Source organism: Macrobrachium nipponense, chromosome 39 (assembly GCF_015104395.2).
Source record: "Macrobrachium nipponense isolate FS-2020 chromosome 39, ASM1510439v2, whole genome shotgun sequence".
Lineage (NCBI taxonomy): Eukaryota > Metazoa > Arthropoda > Malacostraca > Decapoda > Palaemonidae > Macrobrachium > Macrobrachium nipponense.
The window spans coordinates 47,117,022-47,134,521 of NC_061099.1; positions in this window are offsets into that span (position 1 = coordinate 47,117,022).

Consider the following 17,500-nt stretch of genomic DNA (forward strand, 5'->3'; position numbering starts at 1 on the left):
CACAACCAGCATTTGAACCTCCCGCTGAGAGTACGTCAACTTTCTGTCAACCCCGAGGCTGTTCCTCCCACAACTCCTCCACCCCAAATTTTCTGACAAGCTTACATTTCTACGATAGTATTTTGTTCTTAGGCGTTATACAACATCAGCAATGTACAATAAATGTTTTTTTTTTCAAACAACCAATAGCATGATTGGACTAAAAATCTAGCTAGAAATTTAAACATAAAAGTTCATGCGTTCGAAACATATTTCAAGGCTACAGCTTCGGAGAGTGTTGTTTCATAACTGTTAACTATTAATTTGTTAAGTAACTTCTTAATACTTAAGTTTATTACAACAGGTATTTACATAACATTACACAATTTGGCTCTTATCTCAATCTATGGCCGTATAATCACAATTCTGAAACAGTGTCAAAACAAAACTGAGAGATTCAGACAACACGACATTCATCCAATCAGCGACAAGCAGCTGATTGCAAGTTAAGTGCAAGTTTGCCAGGTTTAAAAAAATCGACTATAGGTAGGAGGTTTAAGGCTTTCCTTACTTTATTTTCTCTGGACTTTCTTCCTTCTTTCTTACAGTTGTAGGATAGTGGTTTTATTATTGGGCCCGTGTTATGATTATTTGAGCCTTTGGCATATGTCCTTTCTTTGCTTTGTTAGGGTCAGCTTTTAGTGTTAGGAATCCTTGGGAGCCCGTTATTTACTATTTGTATTTTGTATATTTATTAAGTTTACTCACAAGGCTGATTTAGTGTTAAGTGTACTTTATCATTAAATATTGTTAATTTTATTCTGGTGTTTGTGTCCACATTCCTCTTACCCTGTGTACTTTCCTACTGCCTATGATCTCTGTGATTATTTAAGTATAAAGAACCTGTATTACGGCCAAAGGGGTCGTAACAATTTGGCGACCGTGACAGGATCGTACGCAGGTGTGCACAGGGTTTGGGTTTGTGGAGCAACTCTGGGATAGGTAGCAATATTTAATTTGGTTTTGTTGCTTGCCTTACTTTCCCCCCCATGTAGGAAATTCATTATAGAAGACTTTGTTTTTGACCCAGCCGAATTTTTGGGGTCGGCTGACTGTATCAAATATCTAGCTATATCAAGCAAGGAGCATTTAAGGAGTTGTGCTCGTTGGTTAAATATTTCTTTTAGACCCACGGATATAGAAATAGTTGATTAGAGAATGGTAATTTCATTCGTGGGAGAATAGTCGAATTGACTAGTTCGTTTGTTTCTTACTTTTTGTCCCCATTTCTGGTGTTCGTTTATGGACGGAAAGTAAACTGAATGATTGCCATTTGTTAATATTAAATGTAAATTCTTAACTTTCCCCTTTTTGTATTCTAATTGAATTAATTAATTTAATGTTAAATGTATTCCTTATAAGGAAACAGTTTTGCTTTCCCGTCTTTATATTTCAACGTTGTTCGAGAGTTTCGGACAAAGCGAAAGAAAACGGAGTTGTTGACTGTTTTTTGATCCGACAAAGAGAAGAGTCTTGTGGTACCTGTCGGACAGAAGAACGGGTGTTCTTTTTCTGGCGAAAAAAGTGAATTAAAGGATTAAATATTTGAAGCCAAGAAGAAATTTTTCTGGATAATGGTGCAGGTAAGTTGAAGTATAAAGACTTGCCTTATAATTGATTTGAGTTAGATAATTTTAACATATTCGAATTTTTAAACTTTTTTTTACTCCGTAAGATTTCAGTTTACTTTTCGTCTTGTTGTTTTGTTTTTTTTTGGCTATGACACTTGTTATTGGGCATAGCTGGGTGCGGAGGTTATCCGAGTTGAGCTTAAGAGAATGTGACGGGTTTAATTACATCTGTAAAGGGGGCGCAACCTTTGAAAACATCAAGGATGACGTAGAGTGGTATTTCGCTAACCCTAGGAGGTCTAGGCCTAGTCATATCTTTGTGTTCTTGGGCAGCAATGATTTGGATGCTATCCACAGTACTGCGGAGGTATGGAAAGTAGAGCACTGTTGTGAGGCCTTTGCTGAATTACTGAAAAAGTTGTGTCCTGAGGCTAAACTAATTTTTGCCCAAATAGAGGATAGATTCTTTTTTAACCACTGTGAAAGTTTTGATGCGTTGTGGCAGGATTTTAAGGCTAAATCTAATAAATTCAATAAGTGGTTGAACAAATGGAAGGGCAAGGATAGTTTGTTTCTAATGAAAGGGGTTAAGGGATTTTCCGACCCACGTCTTTATGCCAGGGATGGAGTACACCTCAATATTGATGGAAATGTGAAGTTGGCTCGGAGAATGGCTGACGTTTAGCCCTCTTACGCCGAAGCGGTAAAAAAAAAAAATTGTCTCCCGTGTGCCGGAGGTGTTTCAGAGTGAGCGCGGAAGCGGAAAAATATTTTTTTCAAAAAATCACAGCGCGCTTAGTTTTCAAGATTAAGAGTTCATTTTTGGCTCATTTTTTTGTCATTGGCTGAAGTTTAGTATGCAACCATCAGAAATGAAAAAAATTATCATTATCATATATCGCAAAAACGAAATTTCATATATAATTGTATTCAAATCGCGCTGTGCGCAAAACGGTTAAAGGTAACAAGTTAATTTTTTTTCGTTGTAATTTACACTAAATTGCGATCATTTTGGTATATAACACATTGTAAAACGATAAAAGCAACACAGAGAAAATGTTATCACAAAATAATGCATGAATTCGTAACGCGTGGACGTAAACAAATATTTTTTTCAAAAATTCACCATAAATCTAAATATTGTCCTAGAGACTTCCAATTTCTTTCAAAATGAAGACAAATGATTGAATATTACTATAATGTAAGATTAATAGCTTACAATTGCAGTTTTCGACCATATCTGACAAGTGAAAATTGACCGAATGTCGAATATTTTTATATATATATTTTTTATATGCAATTATTTCGAAAATAAGAAAAGCTACAACCTTCAAATATTTTTCGTTTTATTCTACATGAAATTGCGCACATTTTCATATATAAAACTCTATGAAATGCCTAATATGAAACGGAGCAAATATTCCGAGAATGGGACGTACGCATTTCGGAGATTTGTGGCGGAGAATCCGCGCGCGGAGGGAAGGAAAGATTTTTTTTAAATTCACCATAAATCTAAATATTTTGCTAGAGACTTCAAATTTGTTTCAAGATGAAGATAAATGACTGAATATTACTAGACTGTAAGAGTTTTAGCTTACAATTGCGTTTTTCGACCATTTCGGTTGAGTCAAAGTTGACCGAACGTGGTTTTTTTTCTATTTATCGTGATTTATATGCAAATATTTCAAAAATGAGAAAAGCTACAACCTTCAATTATTTTTGGTTGTATTCTACATAAAATTGCGCACATTTTCATATATAAAACTTTATGTAACGGCTAATTTAAAATGGTGCAAACATTACCACAATCGCACGTATGATTTTTTCGGAAGAGTTACCGCGCGGACGTAAAGAAAATGTTAATTTTTTCATAAATTCACCATAAATCGAAATAATGTGCTAGAGACTTCCAATTTGTTGCAAAATGAAGGTAAATGCTTGAATATTACTAGAATATAAGCGTTTTAGCTTACAATTGCGTTTTTCGACCATTTCGGTAGAGTCAAAGTTGACCGAAGGTTGAAATTTTGGCAATTATCGTTATTTATATGAAAATGACCGAAGGTTGAAATTTTGGCAATTATCGTTATTTATATGAAAATGACCGAAGGTTGAAATTTTGGCAATTATCGTTATTTATATGAAAATATCTCAAAACTGATAAAAGCTACAACCATGGGTTGTTTTTAGTTGTATTGTGCATGAAATTGCGCACATTTCCATATATAAAACTTTATATAACGGCTAATTTTAAAATGGTGCAAACATTACCACAATCACATGTATGATTTTTTTCAGAAGAGTTACCGTGCGGACGTAAGGAAAAAGTTTTTTCATAAATTCACCATAAATCGAAATATTGTGCTAGAGACTTCCAATTAGTAGCAAAATTAAGGTAAATGATTGAATATTACTAAAATATAAGAGTTTTAGCTTACAATTGCGTTTTACGACCATTTCGGTAGAGTCAAAGTTGACCGAAGGTTGAAATTTTGGCAATTATCGTTATCTATATGAAAATATCTCAAAAGAGTATTTTATTGTTGTATTCTACATAAAAATGCGCACATTTTCATATATAATACTTCATGTAACGGCTAATTTACAATGGTACAAAAATGATGTCAAAGTGACGAAATAATTTCAGAGATGTGTCACAGATACTTTTTAGTGCGGCAAGAAAGAAATTCGCGCTTGCGCGCCTGCGTAACGATTGTAAACAAAACAACACCTTGATCCGTTAACTCCCAGCATCCCCCAAGGCGCGTTATTCAAAAGTTTTAGGCTGGTAGGCCTATAAGTATTTTTCCGCGAATTTAAAAAAAACTTTTGTAAGTCGACGTAAAATACGTCTAGTCGGCACACGGGAGACAAAAAATGTCGACGTAAAATACGTCCAGTCGGCGTAAGAGGGTTAGTATGAGCAAAGGCCTAGGTTAAGTTAGTTTAGCTGTTCTAGTGTCAAGTATATATTTTTTTTCTCTTGGCTCATCTGGGTTTTGTAATGTTAGGATTTTTTGTATACTGTTGTTATTCCTTATAAGGAAAGGAGCAGTATTGGTCCTTATTTATACTTGTATTAATTTAAGTTTAGATTAAGTTAGTTTAGGTTAAGTTAGTAACCTATTCATTTAAATAACCTGTTGATTATCCTAGCTGATGTTAAGTGTAATCTAAATTATTATTGATAAAGTTTGAGGTAGGCTAGCATAGTATGCTGTATTTTTTCATTAGGAAGTAATTGATGATAACTTGCTTTGCATTGACTTGATTAAGTTAAGTTTAGATTTTTTCTTTGGGTAATTTAGTATTGGTTAATAGCATTGTTCAAGATGACTGATTCTGAAATTAAAATAGTTAATTAAAAAGAGGGCCTATGTTAAGGGTTTAATAACTCTTGATGTTAAGAAGGTTGACTCTTTAAAGGACGATCAAATTAATAGTCATTTGTTACAAGAATTTATTCATAAAATTGATGCTAATTTAGTAATAGTTGAGAATTTTGATGCAAGCATTTGTGAAATTGCTGCTGAAGGTGAACTAGATAGTATTATGCAAGCAGCAAGAGATTATCATTATGAAATACAGAAAACTCTGTCAGAATTTAGAGTAAAATTTGATAATTTGTTTGGAGGTAAGAATACTCCTCAAAATGGTTCTAGTAAAATTGTAAAATTACCTCTCCCTCCTATTCAGATTCAGAAGTTTGAAAACAATGCAGTTAATCCATTTGCCTATTTTAACTTTAAGAAGGCTTTTAATAATGCTTTGGCTGGTATGCCTAACTTAACTAATGCTCAAAGGTTTATTTATTTAAAGGGTTATTTGTTAGGTGAAGCGTTAAGTATAGTAGAAAACATTACAGTAAATTATGAGGGTTTTGATTTGGCTTTTAAGCAATTAGATCTTAATTTTCTGGATGAAGACAACATAATAGATCAAGTAATAGGTGAAGTTTTGAACACTTCTGAAGTAAAATCTCTTAGTGAAGTAGAATCTTTGGTTAGATCTTTAAATAATAAATTCATTGACTTGGAGGGACTTGGTATAGATCTGATTGAAGTCGATTCGGCTGCTCTATTGCTAATTAGCAAAATTGTAAATAGGAAACTTCCTAGAAATTTTTTGATAGAACTCTCTAGAACTACAGGATCTTCTTATCCTAATTTTAACCAGTTGTTAAATAATTATCAGTATTATTGCACGCCTTAGTTTAGGTCATAATGAAAATTCTGGTGAAAACCTAAAGTTAAATATGAAGGTAAAGACCGTAATTTCCAACAATCAAAGTATAGTAATAAATCTACTGCTAGTAATGACTCTAATAAAGTTCAATTTACCAGTAAACCTTTATCTTCTGGTAGATGTAAATTTTGTAAAGAAACAGGTCATAACTCTTCTAAATGTACTAGGTTTGATATTTTGCAAGCTAGGAAGAATAGAGCTGAAGAAATAACTTTATGCATTAAATGCTTGAGAGATAGGCATAGGGCCTCGGAATGTCCGGGAAATAAATCATTGTTACCTTATAAATGTTTTTCTTGCAATAAATCTGAACATCATGGAGCAATGTGTCCTCATGCTATTAAGGATTTTGGTAAAAAAGTATTAAGTTGTCAATCAGGGTCTGAAATATTTGTTCCCTTTATTACACTCAAAGTTGGTAGGGGTAGGAAATCTTTTAAATGTTGTTTTCTATTAGACACTGGAACCCAGTTTAGTGTTATTAATAAACAAATTGTTGATTGTAAATTAGGAGATTATTGTGGTGCTCCTTTATCTAGGTTAGTTTCTTCTTTTGGGTTGCCAGCTAGAGTTAGTGAGGGATTTCATTTGGTAGCTGATTTAACAATGCCTTGTGGGATAAAGTCTAGTTGTCTTTTTTTTGCATTGGAAAATTTTAATCTTTCCCTCCAAATTCCTATGTTGCCTTCTGTAGTTAAAAATTTGGAATCTGCAGGTTATTCTGTATGTAATAATTACCCAGAAAGGAATTCTGAAATTGTAAATATATTAGGTATCCTAGGGAATGATATCCTTCAGGAATTTAGTCAGTTAGATTTAGACTCTGTAGAGTTATTTAATATTAAGGTTAGAGTAATTAAGTTGGCCAATGGGGTTATTCTATTTGGTACAGTAGTCAATTTTGTTCATCCTTCACACAGGAAGCTTTTTTATGAGAGAATTGACTCTTATGAACCTTGTGCTAGAGGTAAACCAATAAGAGAGGTATAGTCTTGTCCTATAATTGATAGTAATAAAATCTTGGAAAATAGACCAAGAGGTAATGGTAAAGTTGACTCTGTTAGGTTTATTCCTAATAAGGAGATTAAATATGTACCTGAATGTAACAGAGAATCTAGAGTTTTTTATAATTCTTCCCTTAATTTGGAGATTAAACAGACTTCTGAGCCTGATAAGATTAGTCTCCTGGAATTTGTTCCTCCTAAGCAACTTGGAAAACATAAGTTATTGGTAAATTTTGCAGTTAATCCAGTAGGCTATAAGTTCGATCCATTGAATGATATCTTTCCTGATTCTTGTGTCGAGTATGGACTCGACAATTTCTATAACTTAGAATCGATTGGGATTAAAGATGAAAATTCCATTCCTTATGAAGACCAACAAGTTGCTGAATTTGCTAAATCAATTTCTTTTCATGAAGGACATTATCACGTTCAGTTACCATGGAAAAAGGATTTAATTGAAAAAGTCCCTAACAATTTAAAGATTTCATTGGCAGTTGCCGAGCGGATTTACTCTAAATTAGAAGATCAGAACATATCCTCTAAATATGAGGAAGTTTTTGATAGACAGGAGGAGCTTGGCATTATTGAGCCTGTTAAAAATAGAGCCGCAGGCCAAGTATTCATTCCTCATCGTCCTGTCATAAGAAATGATGAAAATGCCACCACTAAAATCCGTCCTGTATTCAATTGTAGTTTAAAGGTGGGAAAAGCTCCTTCATTAAATGAAGCCGCTTTTCCTGATATTGATTTGATGAACAACTTGTTGTCATTGGTATTGTATTTCAGGAATAATGATTATGTAGTTGTAGCTAATATAGTGAAGGCTTTTCTCCAAGTTAGGTTATCTTTAGAGTCTGATCGAAATAGATTTTGTTTCTTTAGAAAGATAAATGGGAATTTTGTTGCTTATAGGTATAATACCATAATTTTTGGATTTGTAAGTTCTCCTTTTATATTGAATTATATTATTCAACATCATTTGTCTAGTTATAGAGGGAATGAAGTAGCTTCTCTGATTAAAGACAAATTTTATATGGATAACTTGGTGATCTCTTCTAATCAGGGAGCCCAGGCACCATTTATTATCAATTCTATTAAGGAAATTATGAATTCAGGGGGTTGCCTTTACAGGAGTGGGGTTCTAATTGTCCTGCTTTGTTATCTACTCTTGATGAAGATGAAAAGGTAGCTTCTTCTGAAATGAAGATTTTAGGATATATTTATGACTCTAACCAGGATACCTTACAATTAAAGGTTAAGCAATTGAACAAGGATGCTTCCTCAAAGCGTCAGATTTTGTCAGTTTTGTCTTCTGTCTTTGACCCTATTGGCATATTTGCACCTATAATGCTGCAGGGCAAGCTTATTATTCGTAAGTTGTGCCAGCAAGTTTCGAACTGGGATGAAACAGCAAGTGCTGAAATTGCTAAGTTATGGAGTAAATTTTGCAGTTCTTACAGTGAGGTTAGTCAAGCTTCTTTTTCCAGACAAACTTATAAAACTGATGCTTCTTTCAAACTGTTTTTGTTTGCAGATGCTTCGAAGGAAGCTTATGGTTGTGCTATGTATGCTGTGCAAGGTGGTCATAGTTCCCTGATATTTGCTAAGACTAAAGTTAGCCCTATTAAGGAGAAAACTCTTCCGACTTTAGAACTTTTGGCCGCCCAATTAGCTTTGAAGTGTTTTGATACTATTTTTGAAAATAATCTATTAAATTGTACTAAAATTGAAAGCATAACTCTTTTTATAGATAGCCAAGTAGTTCTTAGTTGGATTCTTACTAATAGGGCTCCTAAGAGAAACACATTTGTGAATAATAGGTTGAAGGAAATTTCTAATCTGTTAGGTAGGATTTCTGATAGATTTTGTAGAGTTTCATTAGCTTATATTCCTTCATCTAGCAATCAGGCTGATTTACTTACTAAACCTTGTACTTGTAAGCATTTTCTTGAAAATTTCAGTCTTTGGATCTAAGGGCCTTCTTGGTTGAATTCTCCTGACGAGTGGCCTAAGGGTCTTTTGGGTTGTATTCCTGATAATGTGAAGGGTGACTTAATTTCTCCTGTAATGTTTCCTAAAACTAAAAAGGAACCTCTTGTAAATATTAGTAATTTTTCTAGTTTTTCTAGACCTATAAGTGTAGTTTCTAAGGTATTTACTGTTGTATATAAGTTTAGGAAAATTCAAGCTGACCCTGTTGAGGCAGCTTCTAAGTACCTTCTAAGGTTAATGCAAGAGGAAGCTTTTCCTCTTGAATTATCTTATCTAAAGAATAGAAATTCTTTATTTGAAGTTCCATCTTTAGTTAGGCAGTTTAATTTGTTTCTGGATGATAATGGTATAATGCGAACTAAAGGTCGCATTGACAAAAACATTACTTTAAAATTTGATATTGTCAATCCTATTCTTGTGGATAAGAAGCATCATTTGACCCGGTTGTTGATTTATTATGCCCATTGTAAGTCTATGCACATGGGTTTGCAATCCACTCTTAGTTTTTTGCGCATGCATGGTTTGTGTATTGTGAAGGCTAGGCAAGCAGTTTTGTCTGTCCTTAAGGATTGTATTGTAAGCAAGCGTTATAATGCTAGCACAGTGAAGTATCCTTCTCCTTTTTCGCTTCCTTCTTCCAGGGTTAATTTGAGTGTGCCTTTTGCTCATACTGGTGTGGATTATACAGGCCACTTATGGTTGAGGGAGAAAAATGGAGAAAAATTTAAGGCGTACATTCTTATTTTCACCTGTTTCAATACAAGAGCAATACATTTGGAAGTTGTCCAGTCTATGTCAACCTCGGAATTTATATTAGCTTTCATTAGATTTTCTAATAGGTTTGGTGTTCCTGATGCTGTTTATTCAGATAATGCCAAGTCCTTTGTTCAGGCTGGTAATATAATTGAACAGTTACTTACTTCTTCTGAGTTTAAGGAGAAGTTTAGGGTCGCTTCAATTTCTCATAAGACTATCCCTGTGTATGCAGCGTGGTACGGTGCTGTTTGGGAAAGATTAATTAAAACAATTAAGCATTGCCTTTTAAAACTCTTGGTAGATTTACTCCTTCATTTTCTGAATTTGTCACTTTCCTCTCTGACATTCAGAAAATTTTGAATAATAGGCCTTTAACTTATAGATCTTGTGAAAATGAGATAGATATAATTTCTCCTAATCATTTCTTGGTTGGCAGATTTATTCCTTCATTAATGTTTGGTGATTCTGAACAAGTTCCTGAGTGGGAGTATGGTGAGGAGGATGAGTATTCTTCTCTCCTTGCTCGTACTTTGGACACTAGAGATGGACTTTATGAAAGCTTTAAGGAAAGGTGGCTTTCTGAATATTTAGTAAGTTTGAAAGAAAAGGATAGATCTTTTTTTCATCCTCCAAGAAAATGGGAAAAAGGGGAAATTGCTCTCTTTAAATTACCTTCCAAATCTAGAACTTATTGGCCATTGGTTAGAATTGTTGAAACATTCAGTGATAACGAAGGTGTTGTACGTACTGTTCATATTGTTAAGCCTGATAAAAGTGAAAGTGAAATTAATGTTAGTTTTTTAATACCTTTAGAATTATATTCTGAGCTTAATGATCCTAATTATATGTTCAAATTGAAGAACAAGAAGAAAATATTAGTGAGTTGGAGACAGATGAAATACCTGACACTGGAACATCTTTGCCCAATGAAACATCTACTAGGCCTACCCGTAGTACTGCTCTTGCCTCCAGAAACCTAATAAGAAGTTTAGCTCGGGAGGGTAGATTGTAAACAATGGTTTGTTTTGTTTATAAAAGTTGTCTTTTGTTGTCGAGTTAATCTGTCAAAATAGTTCTTTGTGTAACCACTTTTCTTTTGTTGGTTGGGGAAGATATAGAAATAGTTGATTGGAGAATGGTAATTTCATTCGTGGGAGAATAGTCGAATTAACTAGTTCGTTTGTTTCTTACTTTTTGTCCCCATTTCTGGTGTTCGTTTATGGACGGAAAGTAAACTGAATGATTGCTGTTTGTTAATATTAAATGTAAATTCTTAACTTTCCCCTTTTTGTATTTTAATTGAATTAATTAATTTAATGTTAAATGTATTCCTTATAAGGGATTAGTTTTGCTTTCCCGTCTTTATATTTCAACGTTGTTCGAGAGTTTCGGACAAAGCGAAAGAAAACGGAGTTGTTGACTGTTTTTTGATCCGACAAAGAGAAGAGTCTTGTGGTACCTGTTGGACAGAAGAACGGGTGTTCTTTTTCTGCCGAAAAAAGTGAATTAAAGGATTAAATATTCGAAGCCAAGAAGAAATTTTTCTGGATAATGGTGCAGGTAAGTTGAAGTATAAAGACTTGCCTTATAATTGATTTGAGTTAGATAATTCTAACACGGACACTAAGGCTCAGTTGTTGTTGTCTGTTAAGGCGATGGTGGCTCGTGGTATAGCCGAGGGTGAGAATTTGGCAAGGGATATGATTAGTGGAAGTTCTGATGATGAGAATTCTGTTGATGAGGTTTGTGTTAATCCTGGGCTATCTCTATTTGAGGACCACCCTCGTACTGGTGTTATTTATACTGGTCCCGCTAATTTAACTGTAAAGACTAGTCTCTCTAATAACCCCTTTGTACAAGCAGAGTCAGAGCCAGTACAGTCTGTGGTAAATCCTGAAGATGAGAACTTTAGCATAATTTGTAAACGAATAGTTATTGAAGGTACAATTCGAGGAGAATGAGAGGGTGAGGCGCCATGAGTTGGAAATGGCTAGAATTAACTTAGACTTGGCTAGGTTACGAGCTAACCCTGACTTTAATAGTACTCCCACCGGTCCTTCGTCAGATAGGTTTAACATGAGTGCGGCATTAAAGTTGCTGCCCGTGTTTGATGAAGGTAATGTGCCGGAGTTCTTCAAGGCTTTTGAGTGGGTGGTCACTAGGTTGTCTTGGCCCGCCGAGATGTGGACTGCATTGATCCAATGCAGGTTGGTAGGTAAGGCCATCCGCCAATATAATGCTTTGGAAGAGGGTGTGGCCAGAGATTATAGTAAAGTTAAGGCGTTGATTCTCAAGGCGTATGACTTGGTCCCTGAGGCTTATCACCTGAAATTCAGAAATTCTATGAAGCCCGATACTATGCCTAATGTAGAGTATGCCTGTCTTGAGGAGGAGCAGTTTAACGACTGGGTAAAGAGTCACCAGGTGGTCTCCTTCTCCTCCTTGAGGGAGCTGATGCTACTTGAGGAGTTTAAGAAAACTTGTAGTAAAGAACTTAGGATTCACCTGGAGGAGGTTAAAGCATATAGCTTAAGTAAAGCTGCTGAGATAGCTGATGAGTTTGTGTTAACACACCATGTAGGTAGTAGTAGTTTTAGTCCATCAGCCTTTAAATCCCAGTCTGCCAGGCCGAACAATAATTGGAGATCCAATAACCCCTTTAAAACAAAGGGTGAAGCTAGCCAGGGAAATAACCCAAGTGGAAGGAACACACGGGTGTTTTCCCAGAGTAATCAAAGTTTTAGTAATGTTGGTAGAGCTAGGGGAACTTGTTTTTGGTGCCACGAGCAGGGTCACTTTCAAGCTCGGTGTCCTGCCCGGAGGAGGTATCTCTAGTGGAATGGAAGGGGAGGTAACAACAATGTCCTCATATCTTTAATAGCCAATGCCCCTAGTACCCCTAATACTGAAGTTGGGTGTTCCCCAGGAACTGAAGGAAGGGTTAGGTTTAGTGGTAGTGGAGGTGAAATAAATCAATCGCCTACTAGCTCTCCTTTGTGACTTTATAACAAATATATTTGGCCTGGCAGTTTGCTTATTGATAATAAAGTTGTAAGAGTGAAATTCTTAAGGGACACTGGGTCTGCTCAATCATCGGTGTTGTCGAGGGTTTTGAAGGGTGTTGGTGAGCATTCTGGAAATTATGTGGTACAGTGGTTCACAAGGTGACAGAATTGGCAGTGGTAGAAAAGCTCCCCATCCCTGGTATTGACAGCATTTTGGGAAATGATATGTTGGATATCCGAGGTTATGAGTTATTCCCAATAGTGTCCGTATCTGCAAGTCCCATAGCAATTACTACTCGAGCTTCTGCAAAGGCTGCTGCTGCCTTGCAGAATGATGAGGATAATTTAAGCTTAAGTAGTTTAGAGGTAGAGGTAGAGAGACCCATGTCTGTAGGTAGCGGTAGTAGTAGTTTTATGAATAAAATATTTAATCCTGATTGTGACCGTATAAGCTTTATTGAAGCTCAGAAGGCTGAATTCACTTATGAACTAGGAGGTATGGATGATTTAACAAAACCAAGGTTCTGTGTGATTAGAGGTTTGTTGTACAGAGTTAGTCGTCCTGTGGATCATGGCTTAAACCAAACCTCTCGGGAAGAGCAGATTGTGGTACCTTCAAAATATCAGAATGATGTCCTTATTTTAGCTCATGAGGATTCCTTTTCTGGTCATTTTGGAGTTTGTAAAACACATAGTAGATTGGCAAAATATTTTTGGTGGCCGGGATTGAAGTCCTCAGTGAAGTAATTTGTAGGAAGTTGTGAAACATGTCAAGTAATGGGTAAACCTAATAAACCTATTCCTAAAGCCCCTTTGCATCCAATTCCTGCAATTGGGGATCCTTTTGCAGAGTAGGTTGTTGATGTGGTTGGTCCTTTGCCCTGAACTAAATCTGGATTTACTTATCTTCTGAGTATAATGGACAGAGCGTCTAGGTTTCCTGAAGCTTTTCCTATGAGGAAAATTACGTCCAAAGTAGTATTTGAGAAACTAACAATTTTTTTTTCCAGGTATGCGTTGCCTTGTAAAATTCAGACAGATTGTGGCACAAATTTCACGAGCAAGGTATTTAAAGGTAAATGTGCTGAACTGGCCATTAAGCACATTACCAGTGTACCTTACCACCCTGAGAGTCAGGGCGCAGTGGAAAGATTCCACCAAACCCTTAAGTTTATTCTAAAAAAGTATTGTTATGAGCAAGGAGAGGATTGGGATGAGGGTCTTCCCTTTGCTCTCTTTGCTATACGTAATCATCCCAATTCTTCCACAGGTGCAGCTCCATTTTAGTTAATTTTTGGACATAAAGTACATGGTCCTCTAGAAATTTTCCACGAGTTGTTAGAGGTTATCCATAAGAAAGAATTGAATAATGGGCGAGTTCGTTGAGGACCTGAGGAAGAGATTATCAGCTGCCTGGAAATTTGCCCAGGATAATTTAGTGTTCTCTCAGGCCTCAATGAAGGAAAATCATGATAAGAAGAGTAAGGCACGTTCGTTTGAACCTGGTGAGCTTGTTTTGGTTTTGAGCACAGACTCGGACAGTTTTCTGGAACCTAGGTATAAGGGGCCTTGGAAGGTACTTCGGAAATTGTCTGATGTCAATCATGAAGTGGAAGCTCCTGGGACCAAACGTAAGTGTCGAATATTCCACCTTAATAGATTGAAATCTTACACAGTTGGTAGACTTGACCCTCTAGCTATAGTATATGAGCCAGTGTCTCTAGTGTTAGAACCCACGTTAGAAAAAACCAGCCGACTTGTTTTGCCAGGTATCTTCAGATGGTCTTACAGGTAATATGCAAAATTTGGAAACTTTAGTAAAGGGTTTGGAGCATCTGGAGGGTATCCAGAAGGATGACATGATGAAATTAAAATCTTCTTTTTCAGACTTATTTCAGGCCTCTCCAGGTGGAACGACCTTGCTCCAACATAATGTTGATGTGGGGAGTACTTCCCCAGTCAAACAATGTCCTTATCGATTAAATCCAGAAAAGCGTGATATTGTCGAGAAGGAGATAAAGTATATGTTGGAGCATGATTTAATTAGACCTTCGGTAAGTCCTTGGAGCTCACCTATTGTACTTGTTAGAAACCTGACGGGCAGTTTCACATGTGTGTGGACTACTGCAAGGTCAATGCTAATACAATGAATGACTCTTTCCCTTTGCCACGTATCGAGGACTGTCTTGATCGGATAGGACCTGCTAAGTTTATAACTAAATTGCATCTTTTAAGGGGGTATTGGCAGATTCCCCTATCGGATTGAGCTCGTGAGATTTCCGCTTTTGTTACGCCCTTTGGTCTTTACGAATGTAAGGTAATGCCCTTTGGGATGAAAGCTGCAGCGTGTACCTTCCAGCTGTTGATGAACAGAGTTATATGTAGTCTGGAGGGTACAGAAATTTATATAGATGATTTGGTTATTCACAGCAATGACTGGCAGACTCATTTGGTGAGAGTAAAGAAGGTATTTGAGGCCTTGAGAGCCGCTGGTCTTGTTGTAAATTTGAGTAAATGAGAATTCGGTAAAGCCAAGGTGTGTTATCTAGGTCACGAGGTTGGTTTGGGTCAGGTTACTCCTAAACAGGCTAACCTCGAGGCTCTATTAAATTTGCAAAGACCGCACAATGTTAGGAAGGTCCGGAGAATTTTAGGTATGTTGGGTTATTATAGGAGATTCGTCCGGAACTTTTCTGACATTGCTCAGCCCCTTACTCAACTATTGCAAAAGAGACAAAAGTTTGTATGGTCTTCTCAGTGTGAGGAATCTTTTTTAAATCTCAAAACTGTATTGATGTCTAACCCCATTCTAATGTCTCCTGACTTTCAGAAACCGTTTATTGTGGCTGTAGATGCCAGTGATGTGGGTATAGGTGGAGTACTTTTTCAAAGACATGAAGATGGTGAAGTGCGTCCAGTATCATACTTTAGTCATAAGTTGCTGGATCCTGAGAGAAGGTATTCCACCATCGAGAAGGAGGCACTAGCTTTAATTCGTACCTTGGTTCATTTCAAACCATATGTTACTAATTTTTCCTTTCCCATAGAAATTTGGACGGACCATAACCCTTTGGTGTTCATCGAAAGAATGAAAGGTTCTAACCAGAGGATTCTGCGTTGGGCTCTTCAGCTGCAGGAATTTCCTTTAAGTATTAAGCATGTTAAGGGTGTTGATAACTGTATTCCTGATGCCCTTTCTAGGATGTAAGTCAGGTTATTTCTCTTCTCACCTCGCCCTTCTCATTTCTCCTTCGGGGTTTGTATTGAAAATTATATTCAAGGTAGTCAATTTTTGATCATGTTTAAAATGGTGTATGGATTCGGGCTTTGTCTTTAGTCTGTTTTGTTATGTTCTGAGTTTTGCTTCACCTTATTATTTTTCCCTTGCAGGATATTTTAGATTAAGTTGTCTCTTTTTCCCTTGCAGGATGTTTTAGATTAAGTTATCTATATGGTTATCTTCTAGTATGTTATATGACTGTATGGTACTAAAAAAAATTTATTCTATTCGAATAATTTTTTTTTGAGGTGGAGGAAGGTGTCAAATTAACATAATTTATTGTTTATTTTCTTAAATCAGCCTTGTACCTTAGTTTTAAGTGTTCTCTTATACTTAGTTCAGCAGCTGTATTTTTTTTACGTTAACATAACGTTCAGTTGTTTTGCTCAGTGATTCCTCCTCTTGTTGTGAATTACCTAACTATCGTATTAACGATTGTTTTTATTTTGTTTTCGAGTTAGAATGGAACTGTAGTGCGGTGAGTGGAGGTCGGCCTAAGATAGTTCGGGCCTGTATAAGCTTTTGGACGGACGCTCTTTTGTTTAGCAGCCTTCTGGAGATTGACCTTAAGCCTTTTGAATGGTTATTCCGACGGACCCTCCCTTGGAAGTGGTTTTCCGTAGATGTGCCGAGCCATCTACGGCGTACGTACATTGTTGGAGTTAGATCACGGCTTTGATATCGCAGGTTAGCATCACTTGCGACGCCTGTACTCCTGATTCCCGCCGGAGGATTTGGCGGAAGACGTGGTCGTCGCTGTCCCGCCACGTAGGAGGCGTTACGCCAACCACTGTCCTGTCCGTCTTCAGCTGCTTGTCCAGGAGAGCTAAGGGCTCGTGAGGAGGCTCGTAGGGAGGCAATTGCCAAGTAAGAGGTGATTGTCCTGTGTTGTCCCTCGGAATTGAACTCGACCCCTGGGTCTACCTGGACAATTTGTGAGCTCCCCCGTATAGCTCCTGGGAGGTTGAAGCGACTGCCAGGAACTCCCATGCACGTCTTTGTAACGTAGAATTTAAACACTATTTAAGAGTTAATTGTATCTATTTATATTTGTATATATATAAGTTGTGTTGATTTAGGGGTATTTGGTATTTATTGCCCCACAGAATGGCTATTTGAATTAGTTTTAAATTTAATATCACCACGATTAGGTAGGTGGTTTAAGGCTTTCCTTACTTTATTTTCTCTGGACTTTCTTCCTTCTTTCTTATAGTTGTAGGATAGTGGTTTTATTATTGGGCCCGTGTTATGATTATTTGAACCTTTGGCATATGTCCTTTCTTTGCTTTGTTAGGGTCAGCTTTTAGTGTTAGGAATCCTTGTGAGCCCATTATTTACTATTTGTATTTTGTATATTTATTAAGTTGACTCACAAGGCTAATTTAGTGTTGAGTGTACTTTATTATTAAATAATGTTAATTTTATTCTGGTGTTTGTGTCCACATTCCTCTTACCCTGTGTACATTCCTAATGCCTACGATCCCTGTGATTATTTAAGTATAAAGAACCTGTATTACGGCCAAAGGGGTCGTAACAATACATATATATATATATATTATATATATATATATATATATATATATATATATATATATATATATATATATA